We start from the raw sequence: 9864 nt of genomic DNA on the forward strand, positions 1-9864 counted from the left end.
ATAAATAAATAAAAAACTTTCAGCAGACCTCCAAAATGAATCAACAGGCCAAGGTGTCCTAAAGAGATCCTATCATTGTGGGTTCCAATTCTCCTGAAGGACTGACCAAAGCTCATTTCTGCACTTTGAGTCACAAGAGGAGGTGCCTAGTTTTCCTTACTACTGCAGTTCTGAGTCACAACCACTTCTGCTCATTCAACAGGAAGTGGGCAAGTTTTCTCTTCATTTTCAATTTACACAAGAGTGAACTGAAACTAGCAACCTGTCCATGGAGACTGAAATCAACCTCAGAAAGCCAAAAAAAAGTTTGACGCAAACAAATAAACAAAAAGGGAGAGATGGGACCCAGCCACTTAATTCAAATATTGATGCATACAATTTTTTTCTAGGCTTCTAAAAGACCTTAACTCCTGGGAATATTTTAGCCCTAACAGATTGCCTGGACGCCCCATTAGCTGTCTCTGCTGGGCTTTCTCACCCAACTTTGCTACCCATTTCTAACTACCCCGACCCCCCTCTTCTGTTTGCATTCTCCTCTTGGCCTTTTAATTACCAAGCAGCACATATGCCTACTGTACATGGGCAGCTCTCACTTCCTCAACGTCTTGAGCTCCAAACTCCATCTATTGTTACATAACCACCGCCTCTTACTCCACTGCCCTAACTCCCCATTTAAGAGCTGCGCTTCTAGTTTATTCTGCCCAGCTCTTCCCCAACCTGCCTCCTACCCAGCCTCCATTTTGTTCTCCTTCCCAACTAGGATGCCATGCCACAGATGGCTCCAGCAAGATCTCGGCAGCTCCCTCCTCCCCGGGGCGCTCCAGGTGAAACGTTTCTCAGCCCCGTCCCCCTCCGCCCTCTGCTTCCCCCGTTCTCTGAAGCGAAAGGCAGCCGGGCTTCCCTCGTTGACCCGGGCTGCCATCTTTGCATCCAAGGGCAGCCGCGCTCAGAAAGCCTGGCTCGGTGGGAAATGCGTCTTTGGATATTACAGCCACATGAAAAGAGGGGGGAGGTAAAATAAGGATAGAAAATATTGGGAAATAATAATTACATATTCATACGTTAAGATACACAAAAGGGCAGAAAGAAATTATAATAAAAGGCATGCACAAAATAATAGGAAACAATAGAAATGTAACATTTAGGGATAATAAAGATTATGTTTACGTGTCCTGAAATGTAGGTTACCCAGTTACCACACCATTTACGCACTGATAGATAGAAAGGATTATAAAACATAAAAATTTGATTAGGAAAAAGAAGAGAAGAAAGCCCGGATTCTCTCTCTGGAAGGAGGGAAGGTCACTTGCAAAATCCTTCAGCGGATCTGCCGACGTCCTAAGAGCCACTGTTGTCCGGCTGCTATCCACCAGGCTCCCCCCTCCCCCCGCCAGCATTTCCCCTATCCCGTCCCCCGTCCAGGGCTTCAGCAGCCGCAGCCCAGGCAGCCTTCGCCCCAGAGCCCTCGGGAAAGGGCAGGAAAGCCCCGGGGCGAGGGAGGCCCCGCCTCGGGGCCCGCATTTAGCCCTCCGGCCCCCAACTGCCCCGCGGAGCTCGCGCTCCTCCAATGTCACCCTCGGCGCCGCCCCGCGTCCCACTCCCCGCACAGGCCACGGCGTCGGAGCGCAACTGCCGCTGGGCCAGAAGGCCGCCGTGGCCTCCTTCCCTCCCGCGCCCGCCGCCGCCGCCGCGCTTACCCACCGGCAGCATTGAAGGTGCAGGCGCTGAGCGGGCCGGGCGCCTCCCACACGGCCTGGGCGGGGAGGCCCCTTTGCCTGCGTCAGGACGCGGAGCCGGGCCAGAGCGGAGCGGCCGAGGAGGAAGAGCCGAGCCGGGCCGCCTGCCCGCGACGTCACGGCCGAGACCGGAGCTGGCCGGCAGGAAGGCGGTGACGGCAGCAGAAGCGGCGGCGGCGGCGCTTTCACGACTCCCCTCAGGCGGCCCTGACAGGCAGGAGGCCTCCCACCAACCACAAGGCCCGTCAGGAAAGCCGCCCGCCCGTCTGCTGGTGCTGCGCAGATGCGCCTGCGCCGCGCCCTGGCCGAGGGGAGGGGCCCAGTTGCCTCGCCGCCTCCGCGCCACTCTTCACGCGGGCTCAGACCGCCTCGCCTCTTTCTCCTGCGGTGGGAGGGGGGTTTCATGTGGCCGCCCTTAGCGGGAGGCTCTCTGAACACACGGAGCTGGCCCAGGATTGGATGGGATACCACGAGGAGATCCCGTAATCATTGTGGAGGGAGCCAGGGGTCAAGGCTCTTTGCCATGAGGTTCTAGGTATAGAGAGAAACAGAGGTAGTCCTCAACTTTCAATTAGGACGTGGTGGCTAAGAAGCTGAGCTTGTGGATCAGAAAGGTCCGTGGTTTGGCAATTCGAATTCCTAGCGCCGCGTAACAGAGTGAGCTCCCATTTCTTGTCCCAGCTTCTGCCAACCTAACTGCTCGAAAGCACGTACAAATGCAAGTAGAAAAAACAGGAACCCCCTTTGGTGGGAGGGAAGCAGCGTTCCGTGTGCCTTCAGCATTCAGTCATGCCGGCCACATGACCACAGAGACATATTCGGACGGCGCTGGCTCTTCGGCTTTGAAACAGATCAGCACCCACCCACCCCCACCCCCCACCCCCGCCCGCAGTCGGGAACATCTAGCACATGTGTGCAAAGGGAACTTTTACCTTACAACTTGCAACAGTTCGTTTAGTGACCATTCAAAAGCTACAACAGCATTGAAAAAAGGCAGTTATGACCATTGTCACAATCTTTGTAGCAGCCTAATGATCATGTGATTAAAATTCAGATGCTTGGCAACTGGTTCGTGGCTATGTCACAAGGTCAAGGGATCACTTTTTGCAAGGTTTTAATAAGCAAAATCAATGGGAAAACCTGATTCACTTAACAACTGTGGCAACAAAAAAAATTGGGGCTCAATTGTGGTCAAAAGTTGAGGACTACTTGTATACTTGTATTATCCAAATATAAAATGAAAATAAAAATAAAAACAATGGGAAAATTGGGAAGAAAGCAGGTCGGGGGTGGTGGTAAAGGAAGAAACAGAAAAAAACACTTAACTTCCAACTCTTCAGCACAGTAGAATAAAAGTAATAACATTCCAGCCTCAACTTTTTATTTTTGCCTACTTAGTATATAGCGGCCATTTCTATAATCACAAACCTATCTAATCAGCAAATCTCAAAGTCAGAATTTCTTTTATTGTTTCAAGCACAAAATCTAGAATGTTTCCAAGCACCCACAGACACAGCCTTCTTCCCCAGGTGTATGGAATTGAATTGAATTGAATTTATTAGGTTTATATGCCGCCCAATCCCAAAGGACTCCAGGCGGCTTACAGAATAAAAAGAAATTTAAAAAACTTAAAAACAATAGGACACACAAAGTTAAAAAAGAACGCAACAAACACCCAATCAGAAGGCCTGCCGGAAAAGCCAGGTTTTAATGGCTTTGCGAAAGGCCATGAGAGTGAGGAGGGCCCAGATCTCTGGGGGCAGCTCATTCCATATGGCTGGAGCGGCAACAGAGAAGGCCCTACTCCTAGGCGCCGCCAGCCGGCATTGTCCTGCTAAAGGCACCCGGAGAAAGCCCATCCTGTGTGATCTTATTGGTCTAAGGGAGGTATGTGGCAGGAGACGGTCTCGGAGGTACCCAGGTCCTAGGCCATGAAGGGCTTTAAAGGTGATAACCAGCACCTTGAATCGTGTTCGGAGACCAATGGGCAGCCAGTGCAGCTCGCGGAGGATAGGTGTGATGTGGGTGTACCTTGGCACACCCAATATCGCTCGCGCGGCTGCATTTTGGACTAGTTGCAGTCTCTGAACACTTTTCAGGGGCAGCCCCAAGTAGAGCGCGTTACAGTAATCCAGTCTTGAGACGACGAGGACATGAGTGACTGTCTGAAGTGCTTCCCGGTCCAAATAGGGCAGCAACTGTGCACCAGGCGAACCTGGTCAAAGGCCCCCCTGGTCACAGCCGACAGATGGTGTTCCAAGGTCAGCTGCGGGTCCAGGAGGACCCCCAAATTGCGAACCCTCTCTGAGGGGGGCAGGTTTTCTCCCCCCGGGATTAAGGATGGACTAGGTGGACTGTCCTTAGGGGGCAACATCCATAGCTACTCGGTCTTGTCAGGATTGAGTGCGAGTTTGTTCACTCCCATCCAGACCCTAACAGTTTCCAGGCACTGGCACATCACTTCCACCGCTTCACTGAGTTGGCACGGTGCGGACAGATACAGCTGAGTATCATCCGCATACTGGTGGTATTTAATCCCGTGCCGGCGGATGATCTCCCCCAGTGGCTTCATGTAGATGTTAAATAGGAGGGGGGACAGGACCGACCCCTGCGGCACCCCATAATTGAGGGGCCTAGGAGTCGACCTCTGTCCTCCGACCAACACCGACTGCGACTTGTCGGAGAGGTAAGAGGAGAACCACCGCAAAACGGTGCCTCCCACTCCCACCACTTCCAGCTGTCGCAGAAGGATACCATGGTCGATGGTATCGAAGGCTGCTGAGAGGTCAAAGAGCACAAGGACAGAGGAATGGCCTCTGTCCCTGGCCCGCCAGAGATCATCGGTCAGTACGACCAAAGTGGTTTCGGTGGAGTAACCAGGCCTGAAACCAGACTGAAAAGGGTCTAGATAATCTGCTTCATCCAAGGTCCATCGGAGTTGGAGGGCCACCACCTTCTCAACAACCTTCCCTAAAAAAGGGAGGTTGGAGACTGGATGATAGTTTTTAAAAATAGTTGGGTCCAGAGAAGGCTTCTTGAGGAGGGGTCTCACCACCGCCTCCTTAAGAGGACGTGGAAAGGATCCCTCCATCAAGGAGGCGTTCGTAATTCTCTGGAGCCAGCCTCATGTCACCTCCCTGCTGGTTGAAACCAGCCAGGAGGGACACGGATCCAGTAAACAGGTAGAGGCACTCATCGCTCCCATGGCCTTGTCCACTTCATCAGGGGTGGCAAGCTGGAACTCATTCCAGAAAGTCTGAGTAAGACCCTCCCTCGGCAACTCGGCTGGTTCTGTCCAAATGGAGTCCAGGTCTCTCCGAATCTGAGCGATTTTGTCCGACAAAAATTGACCAAACTCCTCAGCTCGAGCCTGCAAGGCATCACCCGTTTTCCCCCCATTCAGGAGGGAACGGGTTATCCTAAACAGGGCGGCTGGGCGCGATTCTGCGGATGCAATGAGAGCCGAAAAATGCGCACATTTTGCCACCCGTATCGCCACGAGATAAGTCCTAATAAAGGCTCTTAGCAGTGTTCGATCAGATTCGGAGTTACTAGCCCTCCAGCGTCGCTCTAGGCGTCTCTTTTGGCGCTTCATCTCCCGGAGTTCCTCAGTAAACCAAGGAGCCCTCCTGGATCCACTGCCACGGAGAGGCCGCATAGGCGCAATCCAATCCAGGGCCCCAATTGCTGCTGTGTTCCAAGCGGCGACCAGGGACTCTGCCGGATTATGGGCAAGAGAGTCAGGTATCTCCCCAAGCTCCTTCTGAAATCCCAACAGGTCCATCAGGTGTCTGGGACGGAACCACCTAATCGGTTCCACCTCCCTGTGGTGGGGGAGTAGCTTCCAAAAATCAAGCCTCAACAGGTAGTGATCCGACCATGACAAGGGCGAGATGTCTGTTGCCCTTAACTCGAGATCACGTCTCCACTGCCCCGAGAGAAACACTAGGTCAAGCGTGTGTCCCGCTCTATGAGTCGGACCTTGGATTACTTGGGTCAAGTCCATGGCTGTCATGGAAGCCATGAACTCCTGGGCCCCATCAGAGCGTTCGCCTAAGGACGGCAGATTAAAGTCCCCCAGTACTAACAGTCTGGGGAACTCAATCGCCAGCCCGGCTACTGACTCCAGGAGTGCAGGCAGGGCTGTTGTGACGCAGCTAGGAGGTAGGTATGTCAACAACACGCCCACTTGAACCCCTAGGTCCAACTTCAAGAAAAGGGACTCACACCCAACAATCTCCAGAGCAGGGCTCCTGCAAGGTACTAAAGATTTCCAGATAATAATTGCCACTCCCCTACCCCTTCTCTAATGTCGTGGTTGATGGAGCACCTGAAACCCTCCTGGACACATTTCAGAGAGGGGGACTCCTCCCTCATGGCCCAACCAGGTCTCAGTAATACATGCCAGGTCTGCCCCCTCGTCAAGTATTAAGTCCCGGATGAGGGGAGCTTTCTGGATCACAGACCTGGCATTTAGCAACAGCAACCTGAGACCAGGGCCCTGGCTTTTCCTGCCATCTGGCCCTAGAGTTGGACTTACAGGGCCGGAACGAGGGATTGCTGTGACGTAGTGAGCCTCCTTCCCCGGTAATGGCTAGCCCTGTAGCCCCCATTGTACCTGCCCCTCCCTAACATGACCAGAATGCTCCAGCCCGCCCCCATCCCAGAGGGTCCCTACCCCCCTCCCACGGCCCATGCTCTACCCGGCAGGACACATCTATCACTCATTCTAGGATGAGGGGTAGGCCTGGCCCCCCCTACCACTTCTGCTTGTGCACTCAGTGGGGGAGGCACCAGGCCGCACCCTCAATCCTCTTAGATGCACTCTCAATCACTCTCTCATGCATACCCCACTAAAATCCATTAAAACATATAAAAATACAATAGTATAGTAAAAAATAGTTAAAATTATGTGGGTTCATTCAACCAGCAATCACCCCATACACTCTCCAATACACAAATATTGCACAGATCTTAACAGAAAGTACCACTCAAGTGGGATAGTGCAGAAATCGTGGTCGGGAACCAATGATAGTAAACAAGGAGGGAGAGTTCCACAGTCCCTCTCTCTCTTGTAGGTCCAGAGATACAAGGAAAAAAAGGGGGGCGGCAAAGGTGGTTATGGGGAGGGTAGACACCTGCTGAAATCGATGATAAGTTCGCAGTCTCGTCCCCCCCACCTCACGATGATAACCCAGCCGGTCCAGAGGAGCAATCCTCTGAAAGGAGTATTCCTAGATATGCAAAATTTCTGGAAATATTGAAACCTGGAGGCAAAAATTGAAACATTTGCAATCTGGGTAAGAATTTTTTGGGCTGCCCAGCATCCATTTCAATAACCAAATGAAATTATTGGCAGCTGAATTGTTCTCCAGCACAAAAAGAGCCAGTTTGGTGTAGTGATAAAGGTGTCAGGCTAGAAACTAAGAGACCCTGAATTCTAATCCCAATTTAGGCAAAAATCCATACCGTGTTTCTCTGAAAATAAGACAGGATCTTATTTTCTTTTGACCCCTGAAATAAGCACTTGGACTTATTTTCAGGGAGGTCTTATTATTTTGAGGTGCAGGAGGCGGCGAGCTTGATCACCTCATGGCTGCTGCTGTGTTCCAATGTTTTCGGGGAAGGCTTTTTTAGCTCTTGTGCTCAAAAGCCCGATTGGGCTTATTATCTGGGGATGTCTTATTTTCAGAGAAACAGTGATGTTGAGCCAGTCACTTTCTCTTAACCCTAGGAAGCTGGCAATGGCAAGTCAAAAAAATCTTGCCAAGAAAATTGTAGGGACTTGCCCAGACAGCTTCTAGGAATCTTGATCGACTCTAAGGACCATTAAAAAAAAGCACAGTTGATGAAAAGAATCTTCTGCTTTATTTATTTTGTACCCCGTCTTTATTATTTTTGCAAATAACTATAGTAAACGAACATATCCAATGCACTTTCTTCCTATTTACCTTACAACAGGGGTCAGCAATCTGCAGCTCTGGAGCCACATGTGGCTCTTTCATCCCTCTGCTGCAGCTCCCTGTTACTCAAAATGTGTTACAACCGCCAGTGTGCGACACCCGCCAGCATGAAACTTATTGAGTTTTCAACCCCCAGTAGATCAAATATGGATAAATCCAAGAAAAGTTTCAGAACAAAATTTTTCAAATGGCTTTTTGAGTGTTAAAGGTTGCCAACACTACAACAAGAAGTTGGGCTGAGACAAAGTAAGTGGCCCAAAGTCATCCAACTAGCTTTCATGGATAAGACCGGAGTAGAATTCACAATCTCCTGATGATTGGCCCCTAGTCACCCAGCTGGCTTTTGTGCCTTACGCAGACTAGGATGTAGTCTCCTGCTTTCTAGGCTAATGCCTTAACCACTAGACCAAAGTCTTTCTCTTTGTGCTACCTTAGGAAATGCTATCATTATCCTGCCTAATCTAGGAATACAGATCTCCAGGTCCCCACCCTCCAGTGTCCTTCTCCATCCCCCCCAGAGTTGGTGGGACCAAATGTTTGACTTAATGTATTGATCGAAATGTTTAGGATTTCTAAAATATATTCCTGAAGTTAATAGTGATTCTTAATATTTTAAGTGATGCATTTTATCATTTATAAGTAATGAATAATCTATTGGAAAATGATAACCCCTATTTTATTTGAATATTATTTTATTCTTTCCACCTTTGCCTCTTTTCTTTATACTCATTCACTAAAATATTGAATTTTTTCAAAAAATAAGTTAACAAAATTTTCACATTCTTATATTCCAAGAGGTGCAGAAGTATTTTAGAACAGAATAAAATAGAATAGAACAGAACAGAAAAGAACAGAATAGAATAGAATTCTTTATTGGCCAAGTGTAATTGGACACACAAGGATTTTGTCTTTGGTGCAGATGCTCTCAGTGTAGATAAAAAAAACAAGATACATTCGTCAAGAACTTAAGGTACAACACTTCATGATAATCATAGGGTACAAATAAACAAGCAGGAAACAATATCAATATAAATCATAAGGATACAAGTAACAAAGTTACAGTCCTGCAGTCATAAGTGGGAGGAGATGGGTGATAGGAACAATGAGAAGACTAATAGTAATAGTAATGCAGCCTTAGTGAATAATTTGACATGTTGAGGAAATTATTTGTTTATCAGAGTGATGGCATTCGGGGGAAAACTGTCCTTGTGTCTAGTTGTCTTGGTGTGCAGTGCTCTGCAGCATCGTTTTGAGAGTAGGTGTTGAAACAATTTATGTCCAAGATGAGAGGGGTCTGTAGATATTTTCACGGCTCTCTTTTTGAGAGAGTATACAGGTCCTCAATGGAAGGCAGGTTGGTAGTAATTGTTTTTCTAGAGTTCTGATTATCCTCTGAACTCTGTGTCTGTCTTGTTGGGTTGCAGAGCCAAACCAGACAGTTATGGAGGTGCAGATGACAGACTCAATCATTCCTCTGTAGAACAGAATCAGTAGCTCCTTGGGCAGTTTGAGCTTCCTGAATTGGCACAGAAAGAACAATCTTTGTTGTGCTTTTTTGATGACGTTTTGATCTTAGGTGTCCATTTTAAGTCTTGAGATATGATAGAACCTAGAAATTTGAAATTCTCTACTGTTGATACTGTGTGGTCTGGTATTGTAAGAGGTGCTAGCATGGGAGGGTTTCTCCTAAAATCTACCACCATTTCTACAGTTTTGAGTGTCTTCAGTTCCAGATTGTTCCGGTCGCACCACGAGGCTAGTTGTTCAACCTCCCGTCTGTATGCAGATTCATCGTTCATATTTTAACCCTTGCAGATGTTTAGGGCATCCATTTTGCCCCTTGGCATCCTCAAATCCCGCTTTCCATGTGTATTTGCTTATACAGTGATTTATAAACTGTCAGGTTCACAAGAACCTAATGAACTTTATAGCAGCAGCAGCAGCATCAACAATAATAACCAGTCAAATTACAGAAAAATGTAAGACCCCCAGAAAGTAGAACTTGCAAGATAGATAGTCGGTGTAGAGGTATAATTGATTATTTCCAACAAGGTGGTGTTGAATCTTAGTAACCACATAGATATGCCCCTCTCCCTAACCTGTTTTTCAGGTTTCCCAATCATGCACCTACTGCTGCAGTAATTCTTCCATCTTCTACAGTCATT

At 48.7% G+C, this 9864-nt stretch overlaps 1 protein-coding gene across 2 annotated transcripts in view; it reads right to left on the bottom strand.

The window, feature by feature from the left end:
- Positions 1–2023, bottom strand: part of PTP4A2 (protein tyrosine phosphatase 4A2) — a 39740-nt gene extending 37717 nt beyond the window's left edge. The window contains exon 1 of one of the 2 annotated variants that reach the window (XM_032227074.1): positions 1702–2023. The gene's annotated coding sequence lies outside the window, so the exon portion shown is untranslated. Of the gene's footprint in view, positions 1–1697 lie in introns of both variants that reach the window. The other variant, XM_032227077.1, reaches the window with a different exon arrangement.
- Between the last annotated feature and the right edge of the window lie 7841 nt (positions 2024–9864).

The sequence above is a fragment of the Thamnophis elegans genome, chromosome 12, assembly GCF_009769535.1.
Source record: "Thamnophis elegans isolate rThaEle1 chromosome 12, rThaEle1.pri, whole genome shotgun sequence".
Taxonomy (NCBI): Eukaryota; Metazoa; Chordata; class Lepidosauria; order Squamata; family Colubridae; genus Thamnophis; species Thamnophis elegans.